General features: G+C 38.8%; 1 protein-coding gene across 3 annotated transcripts in view; it reads left to right on the forward strand.

Annotated features, from left to right (window-relative positions):
- Positions 1-12,753, forward strand: part of LIMA1 (LIM domain and actin binding 1) — a 79,509-nt gene that overhangs the window by 8,961 nt on the left and 57,795 nt on the right. Inside the window, exon 2 of one of the 3 annotated variants that reach the window (XM_045184085.3) lies at positions 12,612-12,714. The exons of the other annotated variants lie outside the window; for them this stretch is intronic. The gene's annotated coding sequence lies outside the window, so the exon portion shown is untranslated. The remainder of the gene's footprint in view (positions 1-12,611; positions 12,715-12,753) is intronic. 3 annotated transcript variants of the gene reach the window in all.

Raw genomic sequence — 12,753 nt, forward strand, 5'->3', positions numbered from 1 at the left:
TCAGATTGAGCAAGACCTGAAAAAAACACATCATCTAAAATTTCAGATAAGAAGAATGGAAGCCAGGCCCTTCCTGGAAATGGCCAGGAGTGAAACTAAGAAGCCCTGTATTTGGAGAAAACTTGATTAATTATTAAGGACAAAGGACTGGTATAAGAAGGTTATATCTTTAACGGAAGCAGCCTTCTTAAAATAATTGTTTATATTTCTCCTACTTTGACACTGTAAAAAAGACTTTAATTGTCCACTTTGTCTTAATTAATCAAGTAATTGGCCAGACCTATGAGCTTATACTTTAAAGGCAGATATTCAAATACGTAGGTGGGCCTTTGTCAAGATATGTGGCAACTGGGCACTAGCACAGTACTGTTTTTCGTTTGTGTAACAGATAGTTATCGAGCCCCTTCATGGTACCAGACACACACATTTGATGCATCTGATGATAAGGTATGGAATGGTACAAAGGTTAAAGGAGAAATAGGCTGTTAGTAAATCTGTGATTTTATGGCCTGGGTCAGCTCTAAATTTCCACATTCTTTTTCCAATTAACTATGCTTTTCTCTACTTTTCCCCTTAAATTTGAAGTTACTGTCATAATTACCTGTTTGTCTACTTATGAAAGAGATTTTGCTTAGTGTGCATGAAAAAACACTGGCAAAACCCTAACTCCCTTGGATTATGTTGTCTTTGCAATAAGTTAATTATCAACTTGGGAGAAAGGAGGAAGAACCAAGGGAATATCTAACAAATTAGATTTGAGAGAGAGGTAGAATTAAACTTGGATTAGATCTGTTCATTCCTTAAAGAAAAAAAGATATGATTCTTTATGAGCTAAAAATTTTAGACCAAAGTCAGTTTTTAAAGGCCATAATTGGAGGTTACTCTTTTAACTGTCTATATGAGATATGTGAAGACTATCACAGCTATGTAAAAAGCCAATTTGGGTTTAAAAAGTGCAAGAAGATAATGTAGTCAAGTGAATCAGTAAAGTAAGAGAAGCCATGTAGGAAGGCAATACATTATCTTCAACTCAGAGTTTTTATAAAGGTGTTGAGAACACCTAAAATTTGGCCCTTACAAGAACATTACCATTTCTAGTTTCGAGACACATAGGAGGATAAGACTGGCCCAGACCACCCCCAGGTTCTGGGCAGATGCAGGAAGTTGTTAGAGCATGGACGTTAGGGTCTGTCAGACTATTTCAGATTCTGGCTCTGCCTCTTACCCAAGCAATCTGTGTAACCTTTCTGAGCCTCAGTTTCGCCCTCCGTAAGATAAGAATAATAATATTTGCTTCACAATACCATAGGATTTCAGTGAGTGAGATCAAATGGAATGCATCATCTTGCATAGTACCAGTGTTCAACAGCTGATCCCCAGGCTTATGCAAGGTGGCCCAAACTTCTGCCTGATTCTGACACAGTCCCTCTAGATCAGGGATGTCCAACTCATTTTCACCGGGGGCCACATCAGCCTCATGGTTGCCTTCAAAGGGCCAAATATAATTTCAACTCCTTAACAGTTAAGGAGTAGTTACATTTATACAGTCCTAAAATTATTTCGGCCCTTTGAAGGCAACCACGAAGCTGATGTGGCCCCTGGTGAAGATGAGTTGGACACCCCTGCTTTAGATGGTGGGTTATTAGGTTCTATGTCTGCCTCCCTGTTTGGGCCTAATGACTTGGGGATCAAGCCAAAACTAAACTCTCAAAGCTGTTTTTATATTGGAATTGTAGGGGACCCCTTTCAGAAAAATTAAATGTGTTTGGACTCCATATGAGATATTCGGATTCCAAAGATAATCCTGATATTCAGAGCACCCTCCCTTCATACGTAGCCCCCACCCCCTCACAACCGAGAGGCGGTAGACTGGCTAGTTGAGGGTAGCAGCTGGGGTGCAACCCTCAACAGTGATCTTAATGCCTAGACAGTCATGTAGTGTTCGTCAGGCTTCTCAGGGGGCTGTACGCTGGTGGGACTATTAATGAGCAGTTAAAGGGTAGATGTCCTACAAAAGGGAACTCTGCAGAAACGAGGATCGCATCTGTATAGTCAAGCAACAATTCTGTTTGGGAAGAATATTAATGAGATCTGGATAGGAATCAGATACCCGCAAAGGACAGCTGCTGTGAGAGGCGATTTGAATTGTGCGAGGAGTTACACATGATATTCAGAAAGTCCTTGTGCAATTTTAAAAAGTAATTAAGTTGTAGAGTTAATAAACAATTTATAACCAAAAAGCAAATGTATTGAGTGGCCAATACACATTTGAAAATATACTCAACCTTCCTCATGATTAAAGGAATGAAAACTAAAACAATAATGTATCATTTTTCACACATCTAGCAAATTGGAAAAATGAAAATGATTAATAATGCTTAAGATTGACAAGGATATGGAGAATAGGCTTTCTCATATAGCTGATGGTTCAAATATATGCCCTGGCTGGTGTGGCTCAGTGGATTGAGTGCCCGCCTGCAAACCGAAAGGTTGCTCATTCGATTCCCAGCCAGGGCGCATGCCTGGGTTTCGGGCCAGGTCCCCAGTGCGGGGTGTGCAAGAGATAACGGAAAGATGTATCTCTCACACATCAATATTTCTTTCCCTATCTTTCTCCCTCCCATCCCCTCTCTCTAAAAATAAATAGAATCTTTTAAAATATATATATTGATGCAAATATATACATATAGATGTGTATGTATAAGTGTGTGTGTGTGTGTGTATCTCATGCAACTGTTTGTGAGGAACACTGGAAATGTCTATTAAAATTTTTAATGCATAGGCCTTTTGAACTAGAAAGGCTGCTTCTGGGAATTTACACCATACATACACACTTCCAAGTGAGCCATAGTAGAGGCATGTTCATGGCAGCCTTGTTCTTTATAATGAAGAACCTCGAGCCATCCAAATGTTCATTGACAGGGGCCTGGTTAGGTAAGTTATAGACTATTTTGGAGTGAAATAATAAGTGGTCCTGGAGGGCTGCGGTAGATCTGTCTGTCCTGATGTGGGAAGATGTTGAAGAGGAAATGAATAATTGCTATAAAGCACATTAACATAAAACCATTGTAATTTTTTTGAAAATGTGTGCTTTTATGTATGATGTGTGTTAACATCTCTGTGCCTGAGTTTTCTCACCTGTCAAATAGGCATCAGAGTAATATCTACCTCATGAGTTATTGTGGCGATAAAACGAGATAAAATATGTAGAGTGCTTAGAAGAGTGACTGACTCATACTGCCGTGTGTTTGGTATTATTGTTACCACATGTAGGCAATATCAGGAAGCTTGTGTTCCAAACTGTGACAGAAGTTACCGATGGGCAGTAGAATGGGCTTGGGGGAAGAGGCAGACAAGAGCAGACTTCTTTTTCTTATTGTTTATGATGAGCAGGCCCATCCCTCGACCAATCACTCTAACCAAGGGAGTTAGTGAAGAAAATGACCCTCTGGTTTGGAGTGTTTTTGTTCAGACCTTCGGAGGAGGAGGGGTTCCCTAAAGAAAAGGGTGACGGTGAAGGAAGGTGGTATGGGGAGAAAGGAGGGATGCTGACGGACTCCACCTGGCTGCCGAAGCTCTTTTGAAAACCACTAACCTAATTTAGGATTAATTTTTTTTAATTGCACAAGAACCTTATGAAGTCCCAACAGTTATATCTAGACTTATCTTTTTGTAATTTAGTAACATTTATACTAAAAAAAGTGATTTTAATTTGACTTTTGAATAAAAACTACAAAAAGTAATTGTTCAATGTGACCAAAACAAACATTTAAGAAGAGACAAGTCGTTTTTCTAATAATCGTAAAGTAAATATTTTAATATTTTAAAGAGACCACATGGCATGTGTTTCAAGTTTCATCCAATACTGTGTAGCGTGTGTCAGTTCTTCATTTTTTTTCCCATGGACAAATAACATATGTTCCTTTATGTGGGCAGACCACGTTTTGTTTACTTATCAGGTGGTGAACATTTGGCATGTTTCCACTTTGGAGCCATTATGAACAACACTTTATGAACATTCGTGCACTAGTTTTTATGTGGACTTGTAATTTCATTTCTCTCGGAGATGCAGCCCCACCACACACACATATTTCTAGGAGTGGAATTGCTGAGTCATGTGATGATTACATGTTTCACCTTCTGAGGAGATGGCAACTATTTTCCAAAATAACTGCATCATTTTACATTCCCATCAGCAGTGTCTGAGGGTTTTAGTGTCTCCACATCCTCACCAACACTTGTCACACTATAATTTTTAACCACATCCCACAATAAAAAATATTTTACATTGCTACCCACTTTATATAAACACAAATAAAAACTTTATAAAAGAATAGCTATACTATGTGTGATATACTGTGACATTTTCTATTTTCATTCTCTTCCTTTTCTTTTTTTTTAAGATTATATTTATTTTTAGAGAGGGGGAGGGGAAGGGGAAAGAGGGAGAGAAACATCACTGTACAAGAGAAACCTTGATTTGTTGCCTCTTGTACATACCCCAACCGGTGACCAAACCTGCAACCAAGCACGTGTCCTGACCAGGAATGAAATTGGCAACCTTTCACTCTGCAGAACGACTCCCATCTGAGTCACACCAGTCAGGGCTTTCTTCTTTTTCATTAACACAAACAAATAAACATGCTGGTTCTGTCCCACTAAACTCATTTCACAGCTCACTAATTTTGTGACCTGTAGTTAAGAAAACTCTAGGCTATTTTCCTGGCTGGTGTAGCTCAGTGAATTGAGCGCAGGCCTGAGACCCCGAGGGTCGCAGTTTCAATTCCCGGTCAGGACACATGCCTGGGTTGTGGGCCAGGTCCCCAGTAGGGGGAGTGTGAGAGGCGACCACACATTGATATTTCTCTCCCTCTCTTTCTCCCTCCCTTTCCCTCACTCTAAAAATAAATAAAATCTTAAAGAAAAAGAAAAACTCTAGGCTATTTTACTCCCTTACTTTTACACAAGAGGAAATTGAGGCACTGAGAAGTGATTTTTTTCAGCAGATGATACTGCTAATTAGTGGCAGATTAAAGATTAGAGTTCAAGCCTGTTGGGTCCTTGCTTTAACTTTGACATCTCAATAAATTATAGTTACCTGCAGATTCAATAGATAAAAATAAATTGGAATTCTATTCAGATACCATTTCTTTGACCTCGTAGATTTTTCTAATGCAACATTTTTAATTGAGCAACAAACCAAACTAGAAAAAAAAAAAGAATAAAAAAGAACTCATTTTTATTATCATGAGTCATTGGTCTACACAGTGATTTTGTGCCTTGTGGGCAGGGAAGTTCTAGGTGAACCTACATGATGGGCAACAAAGTTGTATCAGTTCGGTGTCCAGACTGACATTGCCCAAACATCAGTCTGCCCTGAGAGGGCAGTCACTTTCCTTACACTGCAAAATTTGAATGGCCATATAAAATTTGAAGTGGTCAATATAAGAATTTCCATTTTGTGCCCTGGCTGGTGTGGCTCAGTGCTGACCTGTAAACCAAAGGGTTGCCAGTTCGATTCCCAGTCAGGACACATGCCTGAATTGTAGGCCACGTCCCTAGTGGGGGGTGTGTGAGAGGCAACCACACTTTGATGTTTCTCTCCCTCTCTTTGTCCCTCCCTTCCCCTCTCTAAAAATAAATAAATAAAATCTTTTACAAAAAGAATTTCCATTTTGCTGTTTTCCCATTTTTCTTGGAATACATAGAGTTCTGAAACTCTTTTATTTCAGTGTTTTTTAACATGTGATGGGGAAACCTCCGACAAATCACTTTAAGGTTCTCGTTAAAATGTCGTCTTCCTAGGCCTTACTCCAGACCTAATGAATTAGAACTGTGGGATGGGATCTGGAAATCAGTATTTGTAACCTTCTAAATGATTCTTACGTACACTCAAGGTTGTGACCTACTGAATTAAGTTTTTCCCTCCCTTTTATTTCTCACGGTAGCTCCGTTTTGGCTTCTAGAATTATTTGGCTTTGCTACCTTAAAAAGCAAATAATTATTTGAAAGAATTAGCACTTGTAAGAAAACACCTAAACTATGCCAACAAAGGGAGTTGACTAAAGCAATCTATCCACAGGGTTCAGTTTTGTTCGAGAGTTTAGTGCTAGAGTCCATTTTTGGATAGCTGTATCCACTGATTTCCCATAACTTGGTATGATTTGCTTTGGAATAAACAAACATAACCCATTGTTCTGTTTCATTTCCTTTTCCCTCAAAGTCCTAATCTATAAAAATAGCTGAATCCAGCAAATGATTTCGGATACCTGGTATACCTTCCTTCATTTAGCAAATACTTGAGTGTTCATCACGCACCAGGCACTGTAGTGAAAGTTAAAATACAGTGTGATTAAAAAAGTACAATGTGATCAGTGTTGGGGGTGGTTCCAGTACTTGAGCAACTTAAAAGGAACCTCCCAGAGCAGGCTTGAGGGGTCAGGGAGGCATCTGGAAGAAAGTGCCATCTAAGCCGGGACCTGTAGCATAAGGCCATGGAGGAGCACGTACGGGGCAAGGCCAGGGATCAAGAGAGAGAAGTTGGAACTGCCTAAAGATGTGAGACAAAGTTTATACAAAGTCCACATGTCGAAGAAAAGAAAGGAGTTCTGTGAAATAATACTTATTGGTTAATAATAATGATGATGATATTAAAGACAGCATTTATTAGGTGCTAGGTAGTGTAGTATATACTGGACATTTAGGAACTTATTTTAATTCTCAAAACAATGCTCTGAAGTAGGTTACTTTCCCTCAATTTAGAGATGAGGAAACAGAAATGGAGTATTATGATAACTTTCCCAAGATCACACAACTAGTGAGAGGTGTGAGATTTGAACAGCTACTTTTAAACTTAATGGCCTATGCCCTTAGCCTCTATGCCATTCTCTCTGCACTATGTGTCATGTAATAAACATTTCATATAGAATTTTTTTAGATTTTATTATTTATTTTCAGAGAGAGGGGAAGGGAGGGAGAAGGAGAAGGAGAGAAACATTGATCGGTTGCCTCTCGCATACCCCCAACTGGGGACCTGGCTGCAATCCTGGCATGTGCCCTGACTGAGAATTGAACTGGTGGCCTTGCGGTTTGCAGGCCAGCACTCAATCCACTGAGCCACACCAGCCAGGGCTAGAATTTTTGATAAACCAATGTAGGTGATGGTGTATTCCTCAGGCAAGTAAATAAATTGCCTATGGTCAGCATAATTAGAAAGAGGCAGAGTGAGAACCTGTAAGTCCTCTTTTTAACTTCAGACCTTGTGCACATTTCGTTACATTATACTATCTTTCTTGTTATGTTATTTTTAAAATTTTTTTTCATTTATTGACTTGTAGAGAAAGAAAGAGAGAAACATTGATCAGTTGCCTCTAGCATCCTCTCCCAACCATGGGCTGACCCCACAATCCAGCATGTACCCTGACTGGGAATCAAACCTGCAACCTTTTCGTGCACAGGACGATGCTCCAGCCAGGGCTCATTGATTGATTCTTATACAGGCCCTGACCAGGATTGAACCCGCACCCTTGGTGTTTCAGGATGTTGCTGTAACCAACTACACGACCTGGCCAGGGCCTATTTTGTTTGATATAAGCAAGAATTCATATGACAGCTCATCTTCTGAGAAAAATTATTTGTGGTTAAATAAACTTACTTTGAGGGGGTAAAAGAGGATGATACATATGATTTGATAAATGATGATATGATAAAAGAGGATGATGCATATGATTTGGGCTGTGTTATATTGTGTATTTATAGGACATATGAAACTATGCAACATACAGTGGAAACTTTAGGGCTGGAAGTCAGGAGGGTTAGGACTTATGATACAGTCTCTGGAATCATCTGGTGTAAGTGACCTTGACTTGAGGGTGGCTGAGCTCACCCAGGGAAAGGAGAGAAACTGATCCTTAACTAATGCCTTGGAACAGGCGTGAGTGGAGGGGGAAAGAGGGATTCCATGAGAAAATTGCGAACAGTTTGAAAGATAGGAAAGGAGTCAGGAAAGTTTCATTTAAGAAAAAGAACAAGGGAAAATACAATTTCAAGAATGAGGGACTAATTAACAATTCAAATGGCAACAAAAGATGATAAAAACTGAGACACGATTCTTGGATTTGACAGTAAGAGATCTTGAGAATAATTTCAGTAGGAATCGAAGCCAGACCTAAGTGAGCAGAGCAATGAATGGAAAATGAGGAAGTGGAAACAATGAGTATCTGGAGACTAAGGTTTGGCCGCATAGGGAGGAGCAAGGTGAGGTGGTAGTTTGAAGGGGAAAAAGCTTAACAGAAAAAAGGTTATTTATTTAATGCATATATGCAAATTTCAGATATGTAAATACACATATCAGAAATGTGAGCATGTTTTTTAGGGCAAAGTCAGAGATGGGGGTGAACTGAGGTTCTGGGAAGACAGAAGGGAAAGATCAGGTGCTCGGTTGGATTGCTATAACACTTACTTTTCTCCTGGCATAGACAAGGCCGGGGAAAGATGATACTATCTAAGGGCACTTTCCTTCTTCTTTTTTTTAGTCTTTGGAGTGGTAAAATGTGAATCACTATGGGTGAATGTTTGTAGGTGCTGAGTGAAAGTGAAATCGCTTCTCATTATACAATACCACCTCCTTTTCTTTACTCTTGCTCTAACTCTTAGTGTTTTTTAAGAACAAAATATTCTTAAAAGAAGATAAAAAGAGGAAAAAGTGTTATCAAAGTGAATTTGTCTTGCAACATCTACATCCTTGTTGACCCCTGGGAATTTGGTCACTTATCATTTTCCTATTGTCTAGGATACAGGTTTCTTCAGAGGCCTGGCTAAAGGTCTTCCAAGAACAGTAGCAATGATTGTTCTAACATGCCTACGGACTTCTCTGCCACCATGCTGCTGAATAATAAATAGTGAGCCTTTCATGTGTAGTATTTCAAATAATTTATTGGTTCTATTTTTTTATATCACTTGAGTTTATCTCAGAGATTAAACAAGATAAATTACTAATCCACAGTTCTGAAAAATGATACATACTTTCTTGACAACTAGTTTTGGACTGAATACTGAGCGTTCTTTTGGGGTTTTTTTTGGGGGGCTACTGATAGTGTTTTGGGTAAAATTTAAACCTTCATGCAATTTTATTCAAGACAAATTAATAGAGTTCCTTCTATTTCGAAAGCATTATACTAGATACTAGGAGGGCAGAAGGCAAAGTGGATCTGTGTCTTGACCTCAAGAATGTATCAAGCAGACTGATAAAATTATAAGAAAGTGACCTATACTGATTGGGAATAGGGCGAGGGCACTTCAGGAAAGGGTTCGAGGAGGTAGTCTTTCACTTGAGTCTTGAAAGGTAAATAGATTGAGGAAGGAATGGCATTCCAGCTAGAATTTTAAAAAAATATGGTGTATTGCCCTGGCTGGTGTGGCTCAGGGGATTGAGTGCTGACCTGTGAACCAAAGGGTCACCAGTTCAATTCCCAGTCAGGGCACATGCCTGGGTTGAGGGCCAAGTCCCCAGTAGGGGGCATGAGAGAGGCAACCACACATTGATGTTTCTCTCCCTCACTTCCCCCTCCGTCCCCCTCTCTAAAAATAAATAAATACAATCTTTTTAAAAAATATGGTGTATCAAGAGAGTAGATACTAGTAGTGTCATAATTTTGGAGATTCTAGATTTCTTTTAATATCAAAATTCTATGGATTTAGGCTTCTCACCATCAGAGAAAGAAGTTACAAATAAATAAAAGGGAATATGTACTCGAGTGAATCTTGTGATACTAGATTGGAATCAGAAGTGTCACTGTGAATTTATAGTTTAAACATATATACAGATAGGTAGATACAGAGGTAAATATATAAATATAGATTTGTTTACATACACACATGGGGATATATGCCTGGGGATATGTATGTATATATAGTAATGAGCACACCAGTGCCTAGATCTTGGTTTCTCCAACAAAAGGAACCAGGGTGCCTTGGAGAAGTGGTTGTTTCCAAGGCTAGGGCAGGGAAAATACAAGAGAAGTCTGGAACATTTTATAGGGCTAAAAAGTGAGGAAATGCTAAAAAAAAAATGGTATGTTGAAAAGATACCAAAGCCAACCTGAAAGAGCTCCAAATGGCCAAAGTTGAAACAGTATTTTTGTTTTGAGCAACAAAATAAAATCACTCAGGGAATAAGATAAATATCCATGTCCATGCTAATATAAATAAAATGATTGAATAAATAAGGGAGAAAGGACAGTTCTTCCTTACAGAAGAATTTCAGTTAATAAATGTAGACAGGAGGAGGGCAGTAGAAAGCTGCCATTAGAACCCCACACAGTAATAACTGCTGAAGGCAAGACCTACCCACGAAGGCTAAAATTAGTGAGTGAAAATTTAGAGGGACAGGATTAAAGACTCTCTCCCCAAATACTTATGGACCATAAAGGGAAAAAAAATAGTAACTTTACAGTGGAGAAACCTGGCAGACACCACCTTAACCAAGCGATCAAGGTTAACATCACGGGTAATAAGACGTCAACCTTTTGTACTCCGTGATAGGATGCAGTGAGGAAGGTTCATCAGATCTGTAGTATTCTCCCCCAAATTTTATAACCCTAATCTAATCTGAGAAAACATATTTAAAACAAAACTTTTTTTGAGCATTGCAAGATGTTCCAGGTTCATCTTCTATTTGCTCCACAATAGCTCCGGAGCTAACCACTTCTCATAGGAGCCCTGGTTCCTTTTGTTGAAGAAATCAAGAAACCCAAATTGAGAGAGATTCTGCATAATACCCGGCCAGTACTCTTCCTAGGTGTCAAGGCCATGAAAGACAAGAAAAAACAACTGTCATAGGTTGGAGGAGACTTACAGCGACATGACTACTGATGTCTTTTTTCTGTTCCAGGGTCCTACAAAATGCAGTGTGGGATCCTGAAACAGAAAAAAGACATTAGTGGGAAACTGGTAGGACTTGAATGAAGTCTGTAGTTTAGATAATAGTGTCGCACTAATGTTTATTTCTTAATTTTGATAATTGTATTGTGGTGATGGGAGGTAAAGCCAGCTGAAAAGTATCTGGGAACTTTTGTACTATCTTTGCAACTCTGTGAAAATATAAAATTCTTTCAAAAATAAAAGCTTAAAAAAAGCTATTAACTTCTAAAATGTTTTTTTAAATTTTTTATTGTTATTCAATTACAGTTGTGTGCCTTTTCTCCCCACCCTCCACCGCACCCCAGCTGAACCCCCCTCCCTCCCCCAGCTCCACCCTCCCCCTTGATTTTGTCCATGTGTCCTTTATAGTTGTTCCTGTAATCCCTTCTCCTCACTGTCCCCTCCCCACTCCCCCCTGCCCATTGTTAGATTGTTCTTAACTTCAATGTCTCTGGTTATATTTTGTTTCCTTTTTTCTTCTATTTATTATGTTCCAGTTAAAAGTGAGATCATATGGTATTTGTCCCTCACTGTCTGGCTTATTTCACTTAACATAATGCTCTCCAGTTCCATCCATGATGTTGCAAAGGGTATAAGCTCCTTCTTTCTCTCTGCTGAGTAGAATTCCATTGTGTAAATATACCGTAGTTTTTGGATCCACTCATTTGCTGATGGGCACTTGGGTTGCTTCCAGTTAAAATGTTTTTCAAGTATGTGAATTTAGTCACTACTTCTTTGTGCAAAAATGTACCCTTAGAAATAAATGTAGTTTATATTCTGAAAAAAAAAACCATTATATGGGTGCATGTTTCGTGTTGCTTTTGTGTAAAATTTTCCTTTGAACCTTAAAGTTTTTTAATTTTTTTTTATTTTAATTAGTTGTTCCCTTTTATCTGTTGTTGTCCAAATTGGAAGAGTTCTTAGTTTAAAAAAAAAAACTTTAAAATTCTACAATTTATTTCTAAAAAAATAACATTTTCTCTGAACCAGTGAGTTGTACTGTTGACCCTTGAACAACACAGGGTGAGCGGAGCTGACTCCTGCACAAAAATCTGTGGCAACTTTTGACTCCCCAAAATTTTACTGTCAGCCCAAAGCCTTACCAATAACATAAACAGTCAGTTAACATATATTTAGTATGTTACATGTATTATATACTGCATTCTTACAATAAAGTAAGCCACAGAAAAAATGTTATTAAGAACATCATAAGGAAGACAAAATATGTTTACATTATTTACTGAAAAAAAATCTGCATGTAAGTGGACCCACACAGTTCAAACCCATATTGTTTAAAGGTCAGCTATACTTTGTTCTCTTTCATCTTCTGAGGCTGTACTCAGGCAATTGTGCCTCTTGCACAAGTACCCATCTCAGGAGGACAGAGAGAGAGAGCTCGAGAAGTGACTTAGATTGGATTTATAAGAGCAGGATTCAGGAATTTATTAGTGGCAGCTCATTTGCTTTTGTCCCAGTCTGGTTTCTGGGAGTCAATTTATTTAGTTAGGTAAGTCTATGTTAGAGTATGTTTAAGTCTTATTATGAGAATAGGTTTCCTGGAGCAGTTAGAGACCTCACCCTAAGGAATAGCTTGAGGAAACCTACCTGGGGCCAGGTTTCCCCGTGAGTCATTGTCCAACCCTTAGACTTTCAAAGACCTTTGTTCAGAGATCTTTATTTCTGGGCTACAGTTCACTCACAGGACGTTTAGATATTCCACTTCAATCAACCTGGTGTGATAAAAAAGAAGTTTGGACTGGGAATTAGAACTCTGGCTGTCAAACTAACTAGCTGGTGAGTTTGGGAAATTATTGGACCTTTATGTGTCTCTCT

The sequence above is a fragment of the Desmodus rotundus genome, chromosome 3, assembly GCF_022682495.2.
Source record: "Desmodus rotundus isolate HL8 chromosome 3, HLdesRot8A.1, whole genome shotgun sequence".
Lineage (NCBI taxonomy): Eukaryota > Metazoa > Chordata > Mammalia > Chiroptera > Phyllostomidae > Desmodus > Desmodus rotundus.